We start from the raw sequence: 22,680 nt of genomic DNA on the forward strand, positions 1-22,680 counted from the left end.
TGCCTGATGCCTTTGGCTACTGTCCCAAGAAGCAGCCTCGCTCATCAGCCAAGCTAAAAGCCCTCTCTGTCTTACTATCTTCTCCCTGTAGTGCCTGGAACAGTCTACATTCTTATGAGATGACCAATATACGATTGATTAAAGAGTGGTAGCAGCCCAAAGAACAGTTACTCACCAGGATCCTGTTTATACTTCTTTTGTCCAAACAAATCTGGTATTCCTTTAAAGGGGGAGTCTTGTAGTCCCCAGTGTCCCAAAGTCAATGTTTGGCTTTAATGGGGTATTGGAATTGCATTTCCCAGCACATTCCTGTGCTGGGACCTACACGGAGGAGAGTCTTTAAGCCAACAGGACAGAAATATAAATAGGATTGGCCTACCTCAGAGCCAGCAGGGGACTAGGCTACCTCGCTTCTAACACAACCAAACACCTAGCACAGCCAGACATGGAGCATTTGCTGAGCCAGTAAATGAACAGATTAAGGTCTAATAATACAGGGCCAGACAATTGTGTGGCTGAGGAAGAAGATTGCCAGGAGTTCAAGGCCAGCCTGGATTACATGGTGAGTTTCAGGTCAGCTAGGGTACAGTATGAAGTCCTGCATTTAAAAAAAAAGAAAGAAAGGAGGAGGAGGAGGAGGAGGAGGAGGAGGAGGAAGAGAAGTGAGGAGGAAGTTCTAGCTAATTAATGCTTATCTAACACGTGTGAGGCCCTGGATTCAATCCATAGTACCACATGATACAGGCATGATGGTACACACCTGTAATTCCAGCACTTGAGAAGTAGAATAGGAAATCAAAGCTCAGGATCACCTTCTGCTACACACCTAGTAAGTTTGAGTCCAGCCTAGATGAAATGAAACCAAAGCAAAAGTAGCTATTGAATGGCTGCATGCTAATACATGTAATTCCAAATTTCTCCCTATGCTGGGCCAGGGTTAGGGTTCAGATTTATAGGAAAAACAGTCCCTCCTATATGAGCATCAGGTGAATAAAGGCAAATCCTTTATTAAAACTTCAAGATCCCCAAGCAATCAGGATGTCTCAGAGTGTAAAGATACTTGCCACCAACTCTGACAACCTGAATCTGATTCCCAGGACCCATGCAGTAGGAGAGAACTGACTGCTGCAAGTGGCCCTCTGATCTTATACTTGTAGAGTGGCATATGCAAACCCCAAACCATAAATAAAATGTAATTTTAAAACTTGAAAAAATTCCAAGGGACTGGAAAGATGGCTCAGCAGTTAGGAGCACTAACTGCTCTTGCAAAGGATCCAGGTTTGGCTCCCATCACACATATGGAGTTTTACAACTACTCCAGTTCCAGGGGATACAGCTCCCTCTTCTAGCCTTTGCAGGGAACAGACATACACACAGGCAAAAATCCCATACTCATAAAATAAAAATAAATAAATCTTTATTTTAAAAAATAAGGGTTTTTTTGTGTGTGTATACTGGAAATCAAACCTGCGTCCTCTGGAAGAGCAGCCAGAGCTCTTAACAGCTGAACCATTTCTCTGGTCCCCCAAATAAATAAATCTTTCTTTAAAATTCCAAGATCTTCACTCAAGGACTCCCACCCACCTGGCACAAAGACCCCATTGGAGGCTATTCTAGCCTCCTCCCTGGGATGTGACACTTTGAACACCACAAGGCAGATCTACTCTGTCAGTCTAGACACCAGTAATGGATGCCACACAGGTGTCTCATATAAATCTTCAAGGGCCTTCTCTGCAAGGAGCCAAATAGACACTTTAATTATCAGAGGCAAAGAAAGTAAAATGCCTCATGCATTTTCATTTTTATCTCAGTAAAAGAGCACAATCAATTTGTCAGCATGCAGTACCACTTCTTGCGAAACACCACTTATTTTAGACTAAAGCTTTCTAATCTATACAAACACTGAATAGACGCATGCAGAACCCCACACATGCTTCTCCTTGCCTCTTTCTGTTGGAAGAATTCCACATACTTCATGATTGTCTAGACCCCATAAGTTTCCTCACAGTTGATACTGCTCCCTAGTTCTGCTCCTTTCTTCCTCTTGACAGCCTTGAAAAGGATATTTAACTGATGGAAAACCTAAAAACAATCCTCCAGGGTGACATAACATGGAAGATAACTGGGGGGGAAAAGTAATTGGGTTGATCAAAAATACAATTTGGCCAGACATGGTAGCACATGCCATTAATCCCAGTACTCGGGAGGCAGAGATAGGCATATCTCTATAAGGTTGAGGTCAGCCTAGTTTACAGAGCTAATTCCAGGACAGCCAAGGCTACACAAAGAAACCCCGTCTCAACAAAGAGGTGTCCCAATAGACACAACCACTAATCTCAAATATTTTACATTGGCATGATTTTTTTATATTGACACGAAATTTAAGGTTATTTTTGTTACATAGTATATATGTTTTTATTCTTGTTTAAGGTATTATACCTTGAAGCTCCTTTTAAAAGATTTGTGAAGTTTTAGTATTTTAAACCTATTTAGGAGAATAAATACAGGTTAATAATCATCTATAACTACCAAACTTAGAGTCATGTTAGGTATATTTTCAAGGTCATAAAGAGATATATTTTAGATAGGTAGGTAATCTACAAACACTTCAAAGACCTATAGAATATGGTATTTAAAATGTTTTAATGACATAAGGCTATTCATGACAGTGAGACACATTTGCTCCTGGCCACACCAATTTATTAATTAAAAAAAAGATAATAGGCAGTGAAGAATCTCCATATGGAGTTTTCTTTCTTTATGGCAAAAGCTAGGCATTTGGGCAAGAAACCACCCTTGCCTCAGCTGCCGACAATATGCTGTATGTGACTGTCAAACTTAGCCAAGATAAGGTAGGACAGTCCTTCAAAAATTCCTGTTTCACAGAAAAGTCTGTCGGATAGTCTACGCCTGTAGGCCAAAGATGGATGCTCCAACTTTGCAAAAGAAACTTAGGTGACTGTCCAGAGAGTCAGTTGTTTCTGTTATTTCTTTTAGTTGTGGAAGTGGTTTGCACTGCACTTCCTGTTTACTCAGATAACAGTATATCCCCTCTGGGGTCTTTGACTGAGTTGAAGACTAAGCACTTATAGCTGCAGTTTTACTTACCAATGATACAAAGTAAACTAGGTACAACACTTTATGCCAAATACAAATGGATTGGACATTGTAATTCTCACCTGATAATTGCTCTTATCGTTTACAGTTTTACTTTGCTAGAGTTAAAACCTTTCCTTCTAGCTGGGTGGTAGTGGCACACACCTTTAATCCCATCACTCAGGAGGCAGAGGCAGGTGCATCTTTGTGAGGTCAAGACCGGCCTGGTCTACGAGACCTAGTTCCAGGACAGGCTCAAAAGCTACAGAGAAACCCAGTCTCAAAAAAGAAAAAAGTAAATGAAAAAAAAAACACACTTTTTTGTCTTATTTAGACAAAAATGTGAAATGTTGAGGAATAATCTTTTTTTTATAATGTGAATATGTGTCACTATGATTAATTTAATAAAAAGCTGAATGGCCAATAGCTAGGCAGGGTTTTGGGGGCAGAGAGAATGCTGGGAAGAAGAAGGGTGGAGTCACAAAGAGTCAGAGACAGAGGAAGCAGGAAAGCAGTACAGAGTAAAGGTAATGAAGTCACGAGGCAGAAAGTAAATTAATAGAAATGGGTTAATTTAAGTTACAAGAGTTAGTTAGAAACAAGTCTAAGAAGATCTCCTTAGTAAATTAGCAGCATGGGAGGGAATGGGGAGAGTGGTAGGGGAGTGGGGAGGGGAAAAGGGGGAAAGGAGAGGAGAACATGAGGGATCCAGAAGACTGAATTAGGCAAAGGACAGAGAGGGAGAGCAAGGAAAGAGATATCTTGAAAGAGAGAACCATTGTGGGGTTAGTGAGAAACCAGGCACTAGAAAAACTCCCAGGAAACTACAAAGAAGAATCTATGCAATAGTAGAGAGTGTACCTAAATGGTTTCTCCCCTGTAATCAGATTAATGACTACGTTAATTGAGATCATAGAACCTTCACCCAGTAACTGATGGATGCAAATGCAGAGATCCACAGCTAAGCACTGCTCCAAACTCCTAGAGTCCATAAATTACAAGCAAAGGGGTCAAGACCATGGTGGAAATACTCACAGAAACAGCTGATTCAAGCTAGTAGGCACTCACTAACCCTGGAATAACAGCTGAGGAACCAGTATAAGACCAAACTAGGCCCTCTGAACGAGAGTGACAGTTGTGTCGCATGAGCAGTGGAACTAGAATTTATCCCTAGGGCATGAACTGACTCTTTGGAGACCATTCCCTAAGAAGGGATACCTTACTCAGCTTAGATAAAGGAGCAAGAGCTTTGGTCCTGCCTCAAGTGATGTGACAGATTTTGTTGATTCCCCCATGGAAGGCCTCACCCTCTCTGAGGAGTGAATGGGGACTGGGGTGGGGTAGGGTGGAAAGAAAGTGGGAGGACGAGAGGGAGAGGAAACTGGGTTTGGTATGTAGAATAAGATTGTTTTAAAAATTAAAAAAGAGAAAAGAAACAAGTCTAAGATATTGGCCAAGCTTTCATAATTAATAAGAAGTCTCCATGTGGCTATTTGGGAGCTGGCAGGAGAGACAGAAAAAGTCTGACTACAGAAGTGATGTGGGATTCCCCTCTGTATGCTGTGAATACCACTGGTTAATAAACTGTCTTGAGTCCGTGATAGGGTAGAGTAGAGCGAGGCAGGGAAAACTAAACTGAATGCTGGAAGAAAGGAGGTGGACTCGGAGAAGCCATGAAGCCACCACCGGAGACAGACATGGCAGAACCTTTCCGGTAGGCCACAAACCTCATGGTAAAATATAAAATAATGGAAATGGGTTAAATTAAGATGTAAGAGTTAGCCAATAAGAAGTTAGAGCTAGTGGGCCAAACAGTGATTTAATTAATACAGTTTCTGTATGGTTATTTCGGTTCTGGGTGACTGGGATGAACAAGCAGCCTCGTACTACACAGAAAACTGTTCACCTCAAGATGGTAGAAATGCTAGACATTTTTTTCCTTATAGAATACTATTTAGTCTTCCTTCCTGGAGGTATCCGAGGCCATCTTCATTAGAAGGACATTTGAGAGTTATAGTTTGAGGTTCTGAAGTCAACAGAACTACTTCTGGGGTATAGAATATAAATTAAATACCTTGGTTCTAAGAACCTAATTTTGTTTTCCCAAGAAGCCAGAATTGTGCAAGAGTGTCTCATCCTGGCTTTGTTCTCAAGGGCACAAGACACAATGCTGAGCTGGTCATCCAGGATCAACTTTAGTCACAAGGGACATCCTCAGAGGTACTAAAATGGGTGGTTTGGGAAATCTGTCTGACTGTTTATTAATTCTCTATCATCTTTAACTTAGAACTTGGGTGGAGTGCTGGCCTATGCTCTCATAGCTGCCTTCTCCAGGATTAAAAGTAAAGTCCTGAACATGACAGGTCTTTGAGAGTAAAGGGGTAGATGAACTGATGGCGATTGAAGCCTAAAGAATAAGAAGATAGATCTCAGTCTCTTACCCTCCTTTGACTTCCCTCAGTCTCCCTCAGCACTCCTTTCCGTTACTAGTCAGGTTAACCCACTGTGATTTGCAAAGCTTGAATCTATCCCTCATGTTGTATGAACCAAAAACTCTGTCCCAGGAACATCACCTTCATTACACAGAACACTGAAGAAATTGAAATGTTCTCAGCCTGTCCATTGCCTTCAACATCCTTATCCAGTCTGATGAGAAGAAGAGGAAGACACTGGGTGGAGAAGACAAGTGAATTTATTTCCAGGTGGTATGTTGTCCCAACTCAGGTCATCTTTGTATAATAAAATAATTCTCCATAGTAGCCCGGGTCAGAACAGTCAGAACAGAACAGTCCTGCCACAAATGGAATTACATCGCTAAGGGAAAGCGCCTCAATTTCTGTCCTTGATTTCCCCGTCCAGCTGGCATCCTATCCCCTTCCATACTAAGTCACAGAAGTGCTACGTGGTTGGGTACATCAACCTACATTAGCTTTGCTAGGCTAGACAGAGACTTAAGGATCCTTTGCCCCATCCATGGGGAGAAGTCAGTTCCGGGAATAACAGCTCCAGTTCATCTGAGTTACTGACTAGTGGATAGCAGATGGAGCAGACCTGAAATTAACCAGATTCCCCTAAATGTAGACACAATCCTCATTCTAGTATGTGTGCATGCACACATAACTCCTTCAGAAAGCCTTAGATTACCTCAGTCCCACCTGTGGGCTCCTATAAAAAAATTCTCTAAATAACTTCTCTGATTACACCTCCTTGTACAACCACAGCATCCAAAACAGTGAAAGGGCACAGGATATGTTAAGGACTAAAACTATGTCCTTCCCATCAAAGCTTTAATTCTCAATGTGATAATATTGGGAGATAAGACTTTGGGGAGGTGATTAACAGTATCTGAGGTCATCAGGATGCGGCCCTAATCTGTGGGCCTTGTGTTCTTATAAGAAGAGGAATTGACAATGGGAGTCAGAAGGAAGGTCATGTGAGGATACAGTAAGTCAGGAAGAGGCTTCACCAGAAACCATTCCTAAAGACACCCTGATGTTGGCCTTGAAATCTCTGGAGCAGTTAGACAGTAAGTTTCTGTTGATTAAGCTGCAAGTGGCAATTTGTTGGAGCAGCCCCAGCAGACTGACATGATGGTATATGGACAAGAGTGAGCTGTGAGACTTAGCTCTACCATGTACAGTAATGTTATGACCTCTGTTAAATCACTTGGCCTATTTCCAGGTCTGTAACAGGGCTTGCTAACGCTATCTCCCTTACGACTTCCTGAGAGAACTGTGGAGGAAGAGCTAGTGCGACTTCACATGGAACAGACAAATGGGGGACGTGGGACTAATTGGCTAGGTTGTGTGGGAAGAGCATGAAGGCTGGGCAAGAGGTTGCACAGTTCAATCTTTGTTTTCACTTAATGATGGAGGAAGGTCATTGGCTAATAAAGGAACTGCCCTGGCCCATTTTATTGGTTAGAAGATAGGTGGGAGGTGGAAACAGAACAGAACGCTGGGAGGAAGAGGAAGTGAGCTCAGACTCCACAGCTCTGCTCTCCGGAGCAGACGCCTCAGCAGAGACACCATGCTCCTAGCTCCTGGGCAGACGCACGCTAAGAAGCTCCGACCCAGGATGGACATAGGCTAGAATCTTCCCGGTAAGCGCACCTAGGGGCGCAACACAGATGATTAGAAATGGGCTAAATTAATATGTGAGAATTAGCCTAGAAGAGGTTAGATAGAAATGGGCCAAGCGGTGTTTAAAAGAATACAGTGTCCGTGTAATTATTTCGGGGCATAAGCTAGCCGTGGGGGCGGCCGGGTGCTGGGGACGCAGCCCCGCCGCCCCTAATTACTACAACTTAAGACCTAGAACATGCCAGTCCAATCACAAGGTCAGGGCTGGCAAGATGGCACAGGGAGTAAAAGCACTTGTTGCCAAGCCAGATGACCCAAGCTTGATCCCCAGAATCTATAGGATAGAAGGAATTGACTCCACATGTTGTTCTCTGACCTCTTTATATAACACAGCAAGCACAAGAATTCAAACAGACATAAAATAAATAAGAGCCAGGAGTAACGGCATATGCTTTTAACCCCAGCTCTCGGGAGGTAAAGACAGGCAGATCTCTGTGGGTTCGAGCCCAGCCTATTCTATATAGTAAGTTCCAGGACAGCCAGAGCTATATAGTGAGACCCTGTCTCGAATAAATAAATAAATAAATAAATAAATAAATAAATAAATAAATGTTTTATAAAAGAAAAGGCCAAGGTCACAAGTCAGAACAGTACCCCAGGCAAAATGACCTGTGCCCACATCTAAAGAAAGAGAATGGGCTACTGTTCCTATGACAACAGTCAAATGTTGAGATGAGCAGAGCACGTCAGTCACAGTTAGATATGTGTGCTCAAGGAGGGCCTCAAAATACTGTCCCTGCCCTCACCCACCATGACTTAGAGACACACTGTTCTGTAGGTACTCACACCAAGAGGTATTGTGGAATAATCTTTTTGCACACTGTGAAGATATGTCTTTGCCAAGGCACATTCTGATTGGTTTAATAAAGAGATGAACGGCCAATAGCTAGGCAGGAAGAGGTTAGGCAAGACTTCTGGGCAGAGAGAGAAGAGAAGATGAATGTGGACAACACAGAGGGAAAACAGAATGTGCAAGATGGAAAAGAGTTAAAAAGTCACGAGGAGAAATAGATTGATATAAATGGGTTAATTTAATTTATAAGAGCTAGTGGGATAAGTTTAAGCTACAGGCAAAGCTTTCATAATAATAAGTCTCCGTGTAGTTTTTTATGAGCTAATGGCCCAAAGAAAACTGATTACAAAGAGGTCCTTTGCACAAAAAGGGAAAATAATCAATTCTTGGGAAAAAGTATCCAAGACAGTACTAGTTTTTCTTGATAAAAGTCATTTAAAGAGCCAGGCATGGTGGCGCACACCTATAATCTTAACCATTTGAAAGGCAGAGGCAGGAGGATCACTGCCAAGTCCAAGTCAGCCTAGTGTATATAGCAATTTCTAGGTTAGACAGTGTTACATAGTAAGAATCTATCTTCACAAATAAATAAAAGCAGCATTTTTCCAAGCGAATAGCTGGCTGTAGCTATAGAATCTCCAACTACATGCCTGAATAACTGGAGAAAATTTGACAGCCCAGATCAAAACAGTGATTGCAGCTGCCACTTGTTTTACCTATATAGATAGGGACTGGGGCTTCCCCCTAAGACACGTGTTTCGTCCCTGGGAATGAAAAACTTTGCTTCTGCAGGTAAAACTCAAGGTTCTTTGAAGAGTCTGAGGAGTCAGGCTGTCTGATTCTGCTCATTAAACTAAGAGCTATGTGACCAGTAAAGGGACCATCGTCTATGATTTGGTCTACAGTTGGAAAAACATGAGAAGGAAGAACATGGGCAGACAAGAGGGCCGTTCTGCAAGCAGAAGTTTTTGCTAATGCTTTATGACTTACATACATTTAAAAGGATCAATAAAAACTTAGAAAAAACAAATAAAATACAACTAAGAAAAATACAGGTATATTTGGGTTCAGAGTTTAAGAAGAGATATAGTCCAAAAATACGGAAGTGGACAAGTGAGGCAGCTGGTCACAAAGAGAGATGAATGCTGGTACTCAACTCTGTCCTTACAGAGACCCTAGCACATGGCATGGTGTTACCCAAATCAGAGCAGCCCTTCCATCCTCTCTGGAAATAACCTCACACACATGCTCAGAGTTGTGTTTCCTAGAGGATTCTAAATGCAGTTGACAATGAAAAATAATCACAAGAGCCATCTGTGGTGATACCCAGTGTTCAATAAGAACTACTCTGAGGCCTCTCCTCTGGGTGTGATGGACAAGCTTTCCCTAGGGGGCCAGGATTGATCAACAGACGCTGTCCAGCCTGGCTCAGGCAAAGGTCTTGGTACTTCATCCAAAAATCTAGTGTTGCCCATCCATTCTCGCACAGTTGGTTAATGGTTACCTGGACTTAGATCTCTGCAATATGGCCAAGGCAACAAGACTCCAAACTGATGCCTTCCCTAAGGCTAAAGGATTTTGGAGGCAGCCAGCAAAGCAGGCAAGATTAGTAGCCACACCCTGTCTAAGTATCTCCCTGACTTTAAGTGCCAAATTGCACAGCCAGACACTGTTGTGAGATACCTTGATAATGAGTATCTCAGCCTCTGACTCCCAAGGGACAAATCTGCAGACTTGACATAGGTCTTCTTGTACTGAATTAGATTCAGCTCAATGAAACATGCCCAGGAAATAAATCAATAGCTTCCACAGCAGAGGACACAGACCACACTGTCTTCTTTTGGGCAATTTATCTTTGGAGTATAAACAGAGCTAACCAGTATTTATGGTCAAATAACTATGTCTTACCCAGTCCTGCTCTGCCATTTAAAATGGGAAAACACCACTTACACCACTTCTAGATCAGTCTCTGACCTGTGAGAGGGTGATGGGTCTGGCATCACTTTACCACATGGACTGAAGGCTCTATGTGGCCTTGGTCCCTTCATACCTGACTGGCTATGTGGAATTTTTCCTTCCCTAGCCTGGGCCTCACCTACATGCTATTCTTGGGTGGGCATGGTTGCTTTCTGTTATCTCTGACAGTGAGGAACCCACCAAATAGCTCAGCATTTGTAGGTGACTTAAGAGAAGCTTGGCGGGGAAAATTTTGGTAAAGTAACCTTTTGTCAACCTTCAGAAGAGTTTCTGTATGAGAAGGTAAATATCCCTACAGGCTCTGCTGTAGACCTGACCAGAAGTTCCATACTTTTTAACGTTTACTTGCTTGTTTGTTATATATTTTGAGGGGAGAGGGGTGCAGGTGCCATAGCATATGTGTGAAGGTTAAAGGATAACTTGTAGGGGCCCTTAACCTGCTGAGCCATCTTACCAGTCCTCACTTGTCATTCTATGTGTCATGTTATTTTTATTTTCAAACATCTCAGCTGCATTCTAACACATTTTAGTTTATTTATTTTAATGCAATTTACACTTTCCTAATTTTTTCATATACTAATATAAATCCTCTATTTAACGTGTTTTTACTTCAATTTGTTAAATTTTCATTTTGAAAATTGAGTTATTTTTATTCAAATACACTTCGTTCTTTGTTAATACTTTCTCAGTTTTTCAAGTCTCTCTAACATTTCTTTTAATTTTTTCATTTGTGTGTGTGTGTCTGTCTGTCTGTCTATCTGTCTGCACTGATATGTACACATGAGTACAGCACCACTGAAGGCCAGAGAAAGTGTTGGATCACCCGGAACTGGAGTAACTGATTGTTAAGAACCACCTGACATGGATGCCAGGAATCAAAATTGGATCCTCTGAAACATTATTCACTCTTAACCATTGATCCATCTCTAACCCTCTCTTACACTTGTGTGTGTGTGTGTGTGTGTGTGTGTGTGTGTGTGCGTGCGTGTGTGTGTGTGTATTCTTTATGAAGGGATGTCCCCTCCCTTTGGATCTGACTAGGGGTTCATCACTACTCCAACTAACAGAACATGGTAAATGTGATTCCTGTGACGTCAGAGGCTAAGCCACAAAGCAGGTCTAGTTTTTGTCTCTTGGAATGCTCCTTTGTAATCAACAACCATGTTGTAGGGGAACCCTAGGACACATGGCAAAATATAGAAGGTCTACCAACAATCAGACATGCAAGTCAATTAGACTTTCAGTTTTTGGCTACATAATCTTAAAACTGAGATTTCAAACACTATGTAGGGAAAATTAAATATTTGGACTATATGTTTGAACTCCCAACCCACAGACTCTGCAAAGACAAATGGTTGTTTTATATCTTCCCATCATGCAGATTACTAACTGGAAGCAGGAATGTTCCCTAACATATCTACAGTACATAACTTAGGTCTGGCAGATAGTGTTGTTTAATAAATACTGTACTGGTTGGTTTTGTGTGTCCACTTTACACAAGCTAGATTCATCAGAGAGGAAGGAGCCTCAGTTGAGGAAGGACTTCCATGAGAAACAGCTGTAAGACATTTTCTCAATTAGTGATCAATACGGAAGGGCCCAGCCCAGGTGGTACCAGTCCTGGACTGGTGGTTCTATAACAAAGCAGGCTGAGCAAGCCAGAGAAATTAAGCCAATAAACAGCACCCCTCCATGGCCTCTGCATCAGCTCTTGCCTCCAGGATCCATCACTGTTTGAGTTTATCTCCTTGACTTCCTTCAGTGATGGAAGTGTTAGACAAACAAACCCTTTCCTCCCCAACTTCCTTTTTGGTCGTGGAGTTTCATTGCAGCTATAGAAACTCTAACCAAGACAAATACTGTTAGCTTTGTGAAGTATATTAGTAACGTATTATTCTACTCTACTCAATAGCTCCCTCTTCAAAAAAGTCCTGTGACCATCTCAAGACAATCTCAGTCCATGGCTAAACAAAGGATCATTCTGCCCTCCCGGCTCCTCAGAAAGTTAGGGGATTGGTCAACCCTGCTTCCTGGCCTCAGGGATCCACCCTCAGTGAAAACAAGTGACTCCTATCTCTGTCTTCCAACCTAATACTGTTCTTGACTGGGTGGCTGCCATTTTGTTTTCTCATAAACCAGGTATTTCTAAGGCAGTGGCTCTGAAACTGTGGGTCACAATCCCAAGGTCAAACAACCCTTTCTCAAGGGTCACCTAAGACCATCTGCCTATCGGGTATTTGTATTACAATAACAGTAGCAAAATTACAGTTATGAAGTAGCAACAAAATAATTTTATGATTGGGGGTCACCATAACATAAGAAACTGTATTAAGGGGTCATAGCATTAGGAAGATTGAGAACCACTATTCTAGGACAAAAGTAATGTGAAGGAAAGAACATTCGTACCATTAATCTAAAACTAATGCTAAACAGAGATTCCACTGCTAGAAATAGATATTTCCTGACAAGAACAGGTAACATAATACCCCAGCATCCATGAATCTCTAAGAAACTAAGGTTGTCTGATCAGAGTGCCCCAGAGATCTATCTGCCTGTGTCTGCCTTTCTGATGCTGGGACTATATATGTGCCATCACACCCAGCTTTTATACATGGGTTCTGGGATGAACTCAAGTCCTTACGCTTGTGTAACAAACATTTTACAAGCTGTGCTATCTCCCCAGTTCCCGCTGACTGCTTTCTGAAGTGTGTCACACCTCCCTCACCCTATCACCACCTAACCTTCACTGCCAGGAGCCAGGCGGGATCTGCTAAATCCAACATAAAGGTGGGCTGACCACAAGAAAGTTAAGGTGTGAGAGGTCCTTCTGTCTATGTGTTGCTTTTATTGGTTAATGAATAAAGAAGCTGCCTTGGCCTGTTGATAGGGCAGAACTTAGGTAGGTGGGGAAAGCTGGACTGAATGCTGGGAGAAGTCAGGCAGAGATAGAGACACCGTGGGGCCAACGTCAGAGTAAGACATGCTGAAACTATAGCAGGTAAGCCACTGCCACGTGGTGAAACACAGATTAATAGAGATGGGTTAAAATAAGATGTAAGAGTTAACCAATAAGAAGCTAGAATTAATGGGCTAAGCAGTGATTTAATTAATACAGTTCCTGTGAGATTATTTTGGGTATAAGCTAGTCAGGCGGCCAGGACGAACAAGCGGGCCCTACTCCTACAACAGACTTTCTATTTCTAAAGCAGAACATCAACAGATGCCAAAGGGAGGCTCTGCAGGACCTGTCTTAATGGTAAACGAACCTGCTGTAATTAATGTATTAATAGCATTTGACTAATGCCAAGAAATATCTCCAGCCTCCTTACCAAAATGCCCTGAGGTAATCACAGAACAAAGAGCACAGGAGGAGAATACCTGTGTGTGACTCCCACCCGCTACTCCCTTCAGGAGCTTCTTCCCAAGCTTCCCCTAGCATTCTTCCCACAGATCAATATCCTGACCCCCTCCAAGTAGAAAGAGCTCATTTCAGACCCCCGTGAAAATGAGCATTTCTTCATTATAGGAAAGGCTTTCTAGGAGCAATCTTTGATACATGGACTAGTCAGTCCCCAGAACAAGGCTGACAGTTCTGAGGATCAGTTGATTTTAAGAACTCTCTGGCCAGGCAGTGATGATACATGCCTTTGATCATAGAGGTAGAGGCCGGTGTATCTGTGAATTCGAGGACACCCAGGGCTACACGGAGGAACTCTGTCATGAGGTAGAAAAAAGAACTCTCTGAACTTGGCAATGCTGGCAGCTAGTCAGCATGCACTCCTGAGGGATGGGAAGCACAGAGTGAAACCTGGCCTCAGTACATGAGGAGAGGAAGAAAGAAGATGGTCTACCAAGGTCCCACACTTGCCTTGGGTTTCACAGGACACCCTTCCACTCAAGACAGGGTTCTATGAGACTAGGTGGCAGCTGGCCCAGGGTGGGGTGAGAGGCTGGCTCTAAGCCCTGGTTGTGTTACTCTAGAGGGTGGCATCTGGGAAACAGAACTGATTTTGATCCAAGAGTGTCTCTGGTCTTTTCAGGGGGCTGATGATGGTGGGCTATAGCTATAGGCCCTAGTTAAACACAAAAACCCACCTAAAGAAACAAAAACAGGCACATGAGTGTAGAGGCCCAAAAATGTAAGCCTATTCCAACTTTTCTGAAGGTCAGAGAGTTTTCACTTGTTCAAAGTTGTTGGACAACACTGTGGCTACACACCCTGACCTAGGGTGTAGTTACTTGGTGTTTTGGACATTAAGATGGCCCATAGAGGTGTATCCTCTCCACCCTGACCAAAGGTCAGAGAATTCAATCATATTTCTGCTCCTTTTTTGAATTAGGAGGCTTGACCTAGGAAATTGCTGCCTTCAGGATACTTGGTCAAGGGGGGGCGGGGGTGGGAGTTCACTGCCTAAACAACAGAATGCTTTCTCAAGATTAATGACGTCTCAAGTATTGGGGAAAGTAACTGTTCTGATTGTCCTTTGTATCCTGTTACAGCAGTTTTTTTCCTTTTTTCTCCTTTTTGTATTGGGGTAAAAAAAGCATATGGAAAATTAAACAGAGGCAAACTCAGAAGTCAGAAGAATCCAGCATTCAGTATTAGCTGAGTTGCCTTCCGTTACTATCCTATGTCTCTGTGATTCTTTCTTATCTCTGTAATCCTCACACTCCTATTGTTGGACATACAAGCCCACTGAAGCTGGGATCATGGCAGTAGTCACGCCCAAAACATGTCTCCCAACATATGGCAGCCCAACGTGGTGGCTCACGACACACGAGCTCAATGGAGCCAGCCCTAGTTCCCAGGCAACGTTTTCTCTCCACCTAACTGCTGAGTCCTTCAGTAACCACTCCACAAAAAGCACTTTATAGACAGGACTTTTGTTTTCCACACTCACATTCCTGTGTGGACAGACACCCTAACGATCAGGTGGCCAGTGAACTGAAAAGATGAGTGATCAACTTCCAGAAAAACTCTCACAGTGGTTGTGTGTTGAAAGAACTATGAAGGTACCCTTTTTATTTTTTTCCTTTTTGATACTTCCTTAAAACAATGTGGTGGCTGGAGCTGAAACAGCCAAGTCAGACCAGGAGACATGCTATAGAGCAGAGACAAAGTTGCCTGGCTTCCCATTGACATAGAAGAGTGCAGCAGAATAATCCTCTTGTACACTGTACAGATTTGTCACTTGAACTGATTTAATAAAACACTGGTTTGCCAGTAGCCAGGCAGGAAGTATAGGTGGTGTGACCAAATAAGGATAATGAGAAGAAGTGGAGAGTCAGGTGTTGCGGGAGGTCCTCCCACTCCTCCAGCCTATAGCCACTGAGATACCAGCCCATTGGGGCGTGGTCTCTCTCCCTTTAAAAAAGCGGCCACTTCCCTCTCCTCTCTCTCTTCACTTCCTGCTCCGCCAGCGAATAGACTAGACTCCATTCCTGGTTGCGTAGAGGGCTGTTGTCTAGGATGGTGATCTGTAAGTTTTTTCCACTTTAAATAAATACCACCCTATTAATCATAATTCCAAACTGGTGTGGCATTGTTTGTGACTTACGCCTTCAGTTGGCACCCAACGTTTGGTGTTAGGACCTCCCCCCCCCCCAAACTCAGCTGCCGGACTTGAGTTCGGCTTGGCACAAGCCTTCCTTCCTCAGCTGCGGCCTGTGCCTTGTGGCGGAGGCGGGGGCGGCCTTGTTGGCGGCGGCCTTGTGGCCTGTGTCTTGTGCGTGGAGCCAGCAGCTTAATATAAATCATCACGCACTGGCTTTTCTTGCTGCAGTTCTTTATATTTTCTCTTTAGACACCTCAGATTGACTTCCAGTCCCCACGCACCCTATCGTCTGCCTCCCCACGTGGATTTAAACTCCACAGGCCTGCTTAGTCTCTGCCAGCGTGGTTTGCTCTTTTCTGAGTCATTTTTAAATCTCCCTTGCAAGCACAGCTTTTAAGTGGCGCGAACCAGAGCACGCGGTTGCTGAAAGCTGCAACCCCTCAGGGTGACTCTGTCACATGGAGGCATAAGCAGCTTCCAGGTTGCTCTTTTCTACCCCTGGATTCTAGGTTTCTAGTTCCGTCTCTGGAATTGATTTAATTACATTTACTTTGTTGAGAAACTTGCATTTTCCAGTTTTTAACATCTACTAAGGCACTGGAACAGGACCCCGTTTTTATCGCGACTTGGCAACAGCGCCACCTGCTGGATAATAGGTAATATGGCAGTTTTCGTTTCTAACGCAAATTTTACTGCTTTGTTTTCACTAATACAATGGATTAGTAAATTTATATTTACTAATACAATGGATTACATCATACAAGGTGTATATGATTATGGGGATACCTTAATTTGCTTGTTACTAGGTTTCAGTTTTCTTTTCCATATTCTATCATTAAGGAAGAATATGGCACTCCTAAGAACGATTAAATCTTTACGTACTAATAATGAACAGAAGAATATGGCACTCCTAAGAATGACATAATTTTTACAAACTAATAATGAACAGAAGAATATGGCACTCCTAAGAACGATAGAATCTTTACAAACTAATAATGAACAACTAATTGACAGGATTAAAATTATTGAAAATCAGAGGTTATCTGAACAAGTGGATACTATGACAGACAAAATTGACTCCATATCCAAGGGTATTAGAAAGTTACCTGAAAGGGTTCAGGCTGTTGACTTTGACCTTCAAACTTTATCACAAAGTTTTGATAAGGTAACAGACAGAATGTACCTCCAAGATGGGAATCTACATTATATACAAGAAAAGTTTAAGGAGGACATATTATCTTTGAAGGAAAAAATTAAAGCTTTGGAATCACAGGTGCAGAATGGGGACCAAAAAATTGATACCTCAGTGAAATCACTGGAAATATATACAGGTCAGGAGATTCAGGATTTAAGAGAGACAATCATAAAAATATTTGAAAAGATTGGAGAAATTATTGCAGCTGGTGAACAGAGTAAGGAGGCACAAGGACAGGATACAATGCCTCCACCAGCTATTAGAACTGGCTTACCCAGGGTTCTAGCAATATACCCTATACTTAATTCTGACAAAGCGTCAACTTCTAAAGGCTCAAAGGGAGTCTGAGAAGCTAGATGGACGCCAATAGCAATGAATGATCTGAAAGAAATTAAGAAAGCTGCTGTTAATTTTGGCTTCCACAATGCATATGTAAAGGAAATGATAAGGACTTGGGCTTCTAATGCTAGAGCTACCCCCATGATTTCCATCAGTTAGTGTCTGCAGTTTTAGATAATGGACCTTCCTTGATGTTTGGAATTTATTTCAGAGAAGGATCCAAACATATGGAACAGCAAGGAAGAGCAAAAGGTGTTGAGGTTTCCCAAGATCAAATTCTTGGTGCAGGAGAATATGCTGATCCACAGGTCCAAGCTCTTTATGACGATGAAGTACTGTGTCTATGTCACCAAGCAGCTTTAAATGCTTGGAATAGGATACAAGATCCAGCAAAAAGGGTTGAATCATATACCAGAATAAGGCAGGGACAGAGAGAACCCTTTATTGACTTTTTGCAAAGATTAATTATGGCTCTGGAAATAGGGGTAACAGAACCAGAAGCTAGATGAATACTTCTTGAATCTCTAGCTTTTGAGAATGCAAACATAGAATGCAAAAAGATAATTGGGCCTTTAAAGTCTAGATCAGCACCTATGGATAAATGGATTCAGCATACGATGAATGTTGAGACGTTTAGCTATAATGATTAATCTTGGGTAGGAGAAGCGATTTCCAAAGCAATGAGGAGACATCAAACTGCCAGGTGTTTTAATTGTGGTAAATTAGGACATTTGCAAAGGGATTGCAGGCAAAGAATTCCTAGGAATAATATCTCTTCTAGGAATGACAAAAATAGTAGACCTCGGCCTTCAGGTATATGTAGGAGATGTGGTAAAGGCCGGCATTGGTCCAACAAATGCAGGTCAACAACAGACAGACGGGGCAATCCGATATCATCGGGAAACTCCTTGGGGGGCCTCTCGCAGGCCCCCAAGCCAACAGTGGCCCAGTCATTCCCAGTCACAGTGGACGTGCCTCACCAAGAAAATTAAAAGCTCCAATTTCTGCTGTAAAAAGGAATACTGGTCTAAATGATGAATTACATGTGGAGGATGAGTCAAAAAAACCCAGGACAGAGTAAACGTATATTTTGGCAGACTTCTATTAATGATCAAAGACCAAAGCTAAGAGTCTGTATAAATGGCACTTTTATTGAAGGCTTATTAGACACAGGTGCGGACGTAAGAATCATTACCCCAGAATCTTGGCATCCGAATTGGCCTCTTCAAGAGGTAGATGTTCAGTTCCTGGGAATTGGAACCCTATCTTGTGTAAAACAAAGCACAAGATGGGTTGAATGCATAGGGCCCGAAGAGCAAATAGGAAGACTAAGGCCATATATAGCCATTATTGCCATAAATTTATGGGGCCGTGACCTGCTACAGCAATGGAATACCCAGATTAACATTCCTGTAGTTCCAGGAACTCATAATTCTGGGAAGGATATGATGAGGTATTATGGAAAAAGGTCACCAGCCATTCAGGCTGTACAAGAACATACAGCAAATACCAAACCTTTAGAGATACCAACAGCCCTACCTTTAAAATGGCTAACTGAGAAGCCAATATGGATCAAACAGTGGCCTCTAGCTGAAGATAAACTACAGGCATTAGAACAGCTGGTGCAAGAGCAACTAGATGCTCACCATATTGAAGAATCAACCAGCCCTTGGAATTCTCCTGTGTTTGTTGTAAAAAAGAAATCTGGTAAATGGAGAATGGTGACAGATCTAAGAGCTGTCAACAAAGTAATTCAACCTATGGGCCCAGTACAATCTGGAATTCCTTTGCCTTCTCTGTTACCAAAAGGACGGCCTCTTATAGTTATTGATTTGAAAGACTGTTTTTTCACTATACCGTTACAAGAAAAGGATGGAGAAAAATTTGCCTTCACAGTGCCTACTTATAATAATTCTCAGCCTAATAGGAGATATCAATGGACTGTCCTCCCACAGGTATGTTCAATAGTCCTACACTGTGCCAATATTTTGTAAGTAAGCCATTGGAAATAATTCGTAAACAATTCCCCAAGTCCATCATTTATCATTACATGGATGACATCTTGTTATCTGATTCAAATAAAGATACTTTAGAAAGGATGTTTGAAGAAGTAAAGAAAGTCTTGCCTAGGTGGGGATTACAAATTGCCCCTGAAAAGATTCAAAGAGGAAATTCTATTAATTACCTAGGTTATAGAATAGGGTTAGAGAAAATTAAAATGCAAAAGGCACAAATTAGGAGAGACCGGTTAAAGACTCTTAATGACTTCCAAAGATTGTTAGGAGACATTTCCAGTCTACGACCAGCTGTTGGGATAACACATGATCTAATAGTTCATTTAAACAAAACCTTAGATGGTAATAAAGACTTGAATAGTCCAAGAAAACTGACAGCTGAAGCAGAAAATGAACTGACAATGATTGAGGAAAAATTACAGGAGGCACATGTGGATAGGGTGAACCCAAATCTTAGCTGCATCCTAGTCATATTGCCTTCCAGAATTTCTCCTACAGGGATTCTAATGCAGAGGGAAGATATTATTTTAGAGTGGATATTTATAGCTAATAAACCAAGTAAAAAATTAAAAACTTATGTGGAAAAAGTCTCTGAATTAATTATAAAAGGTAAGCTGAGACTTCGTCAACTAGCAGGTATAGACCCAGCAGAAATTATAGTGCCTTTTACTACTGAAGAAATAAAAAAGTTATGGGAAGACAATGAACCGTGGCAAAGAGCTTGTGCTAATTTTTTGGGAGAAATTAATAGCAACTATCCCAAAAGTGGTAGACTTAACCTCATAAAAAGAACTTCTTGGATTCTTCCTAGAATTGTACGTGATGCTCCAATAACGGGAGCCCGTACGTTCTATACTGATGCAAATAAATCAGGGAAAGCAGGTTACAAGTCAGATGAATTGAGTAAGGTGTAACAAAACCCTTATAATTCTGTCCAGAAGGCAGAATTATATGCCATTCTTATGGTGCTAAGGGATTTTAAAGAACCTCTTAATATAGTTACAGATTCACAATATGCAGAAAGAGTTATCTTGCATATTGAAACCGCTGAATTTATACCAGATGACACAGAGTTGACTTCATTGTTTATCCAGGTACAAGACATAATCAGGAACAGGCTTTGTCGGATGTACATAACACACATCCGGTCCCATACAGGTCTGCCTGGTCCTCTAGCTCAAGGCAACGCTGAGATTGATCAATTATTGATTGGAAGTGTGTTGCAGGCCTCAGAATTTCATAAGAAGCATCATGTCAATAGTAAAGGCCTAAAGAAAGAATTTTCCATTACCTGGCAACAAGCTAAGGACATTATAAAGAGATGTCCTACTTGTTCTTTCTATAATCAAACACCGTTGCCTGCAGGGAGTAACCCAAAGGATACTAAGAGAAATGAAATCTGGCAAATGGATGTGTTCCACTTTATGGAATTTGGTAAATTAAAATATGTACACCATACCATAGACACGTATTCAGGTTTTCAATGGGCTACTGCCCTAAGCTCAGAAAAGGCTGATTCAGTAATCACACATTTATTAGAAGTTATGGCCATCATGGGTATACCTGCACAAATAAAGACAGATAATGGTCCAGCATATGTATCTAAGAAAATTAAATGCTTTTTTGATCATTATAATATAAAACACATTGCAGATATACCAAATAATCCTACAGGTCAGGCAGTTATAGAAAGATCAAATCGTACAATAAAGGATATGCTGAACAAACAGAAAGGGACCGAAAATACCCCCAGAAATAGATTACATAATGCTTTATTAACCTTGAATTTTCTTAACGCTAATGAGAAAGGAACGACAGCAGCAGAAAGACATTGGATAATGGAAAAGTCTGCTGAACTAAATCAACTGATTTATTTCAAAGATGTGCTGACCTCTCAATGGAAGCCAGGAGATGTGCTACGTTGGAGAAGGGGTTTTGCTCTTGTTTCCACAGGAGAAGAAAAATTGTGGATACCATCAAAATTAATAAAGTTTCGATTTGAAGAGGAGAAACCTCTTGGAAAGGAGAAATGACAACTCATCCACAATGATGATATTCATACAGGTGGTAAGAAAAACATATAGAATGGGGGCAGGGTTCTGTTCTTATCTCCACAGGAAAACATCTTTGAAAAATTCAAGGGACCCTGGATGTTTGGATACTGACAGATGGAAAAATACCTGCCCAATAGGAAATATCAAGAAAACTGAATGGGTTGTGTAAGTAAAATATATTAAACCATATTTCTAAATTTATAAAGCTGGTTTTGAAGTTGAACTCTGGCTCAGTCCCTCTCCAATTCCAAGCCTGTTAGTAAGAGAAAAACCCAGAGTTTCTGGAGTTTCTGTCTCATGTCAAGAGCCATGATATGGGACAGAAAGAAATATGAGTTTAGAAAACATCTTTGCTTTTCTTCATATCTATCATACTTTTCATTGAATATATCTATCATGTCTTTCATTGAATATATATATATATATATATGATTAATGTTTAAGTTTTTCACAATGAACAATGAGTTTTTCCTGAAGTGACATTTGAAGTTTCCAGGAAGAAGATGGGGCCCCATAACAACAACTCCACCTGGTTGATATGACATCATGATACTGATAGCGCTACTACAAGACCTGCTTTGGGTACCAGCTACACAAGACAGTTCCAACTTGGTTAGCTGAAATGGTGCACATCTTATACAACATTTTGGCCAGACCTGCACAAAATACTCAGAGACTATTGGCAATTTTAAAAGACATTGATCTTGAAATTTAACCATCATTTTACTTTCACAGGATCCCCCAGAAAGAACGTCGCCCCCATGACAGCTGGAAGTAATTCTAGAGGACGACATCCCCTCTCCCAGTAAAGTTTGCCCTTGGGTTTAGGGACATCATTTAGGGGTTGATTATAATTAGTATATGATTGAGGGTTGGGGGAGGAATTTTATAAGCTCAGGGATCATTTTGAAAAAAAAAAGAGGGATGATGGGATAATAGATTTGTAACTGTGAGTTACTGTTTTTAGAGAAATATATTGGTATAGATTCTTGTATATTGATACAAAGTTAAAGTATATTGACTATTGTATGCATGCATGTTTCTACCTCTGTTTAAAACATTTTTTATGTATTGACATATATTGTATTGATATATATATTGTATATATTTACCATATTGCAGTGTACATTTCTACCTCTGATTAAGATACTTATATAATGCTTGTATATTGATATATATTTACCTACTGCAATGTATATTTATACATTGTTTATATTTGGAGGTCATTGTCCTCATTTGTTACACAGTCGTTTATTTTCTTAGGCTTTAAGTTAGATAGATATTGAGAATTATATAGATTAATAGTCATCTAAGTTTGTCATTTATAATTAGACTAATCAGGTTCTTTAGATATATAGAGATTATACTCAGTATAGATAGATAATCTTCAACTTCTTCAAAGAGCTATAGAAAATGGCCTTTAATCTAACTCAGAGTTTTGTGGTAGTGAGACACAATTGCTCCTGGCAACACCACTCTATTCCCGAGAGAATGTTGAGCACCAAAGACACTCC

General features: G+C 41.3%; 1 protein-coding gene and 1 non-coding gene across 4 annotated transcripts in view; one reads left to right on the forward strand and one right to left on the reverse strand.

The window, feature by feature from the left end:
- The window catches only part of Grk5 (G protein-coupled receptor kinase 5), a 225,251-nt gene that overhangs the window by 87,746 nt on the left and 114,825 nt on the right, over positions 1-22,680 (reverse strand). The window lies entirely within an intron of this gene.
- LOC121454839 lies at positions 8,627-8,755 on the forward strand. Its single transcript, XR_005975355.1, has one exon. It is a non-coding gene; the product is annotated as a small nucleolar RNA SNORA44 (small nucleolar RNA).

The sequence above is a fragment of the Microtus oregoni genome, unplaced genomic scaffold (genome assembly GCF_018167655.1).
Source record: "Microtus oregoni isolate MIOR12 unplaced genomic scaffold, Mior012 000012F_ref0000307, whole genome shotgun sequence".
NCBI classification, from domain to species: Eukaryota; Metazoa; Chordata; class Mammalia; order Rodentia; family Cricetidae; genus Microtus; species Microtus oregoni.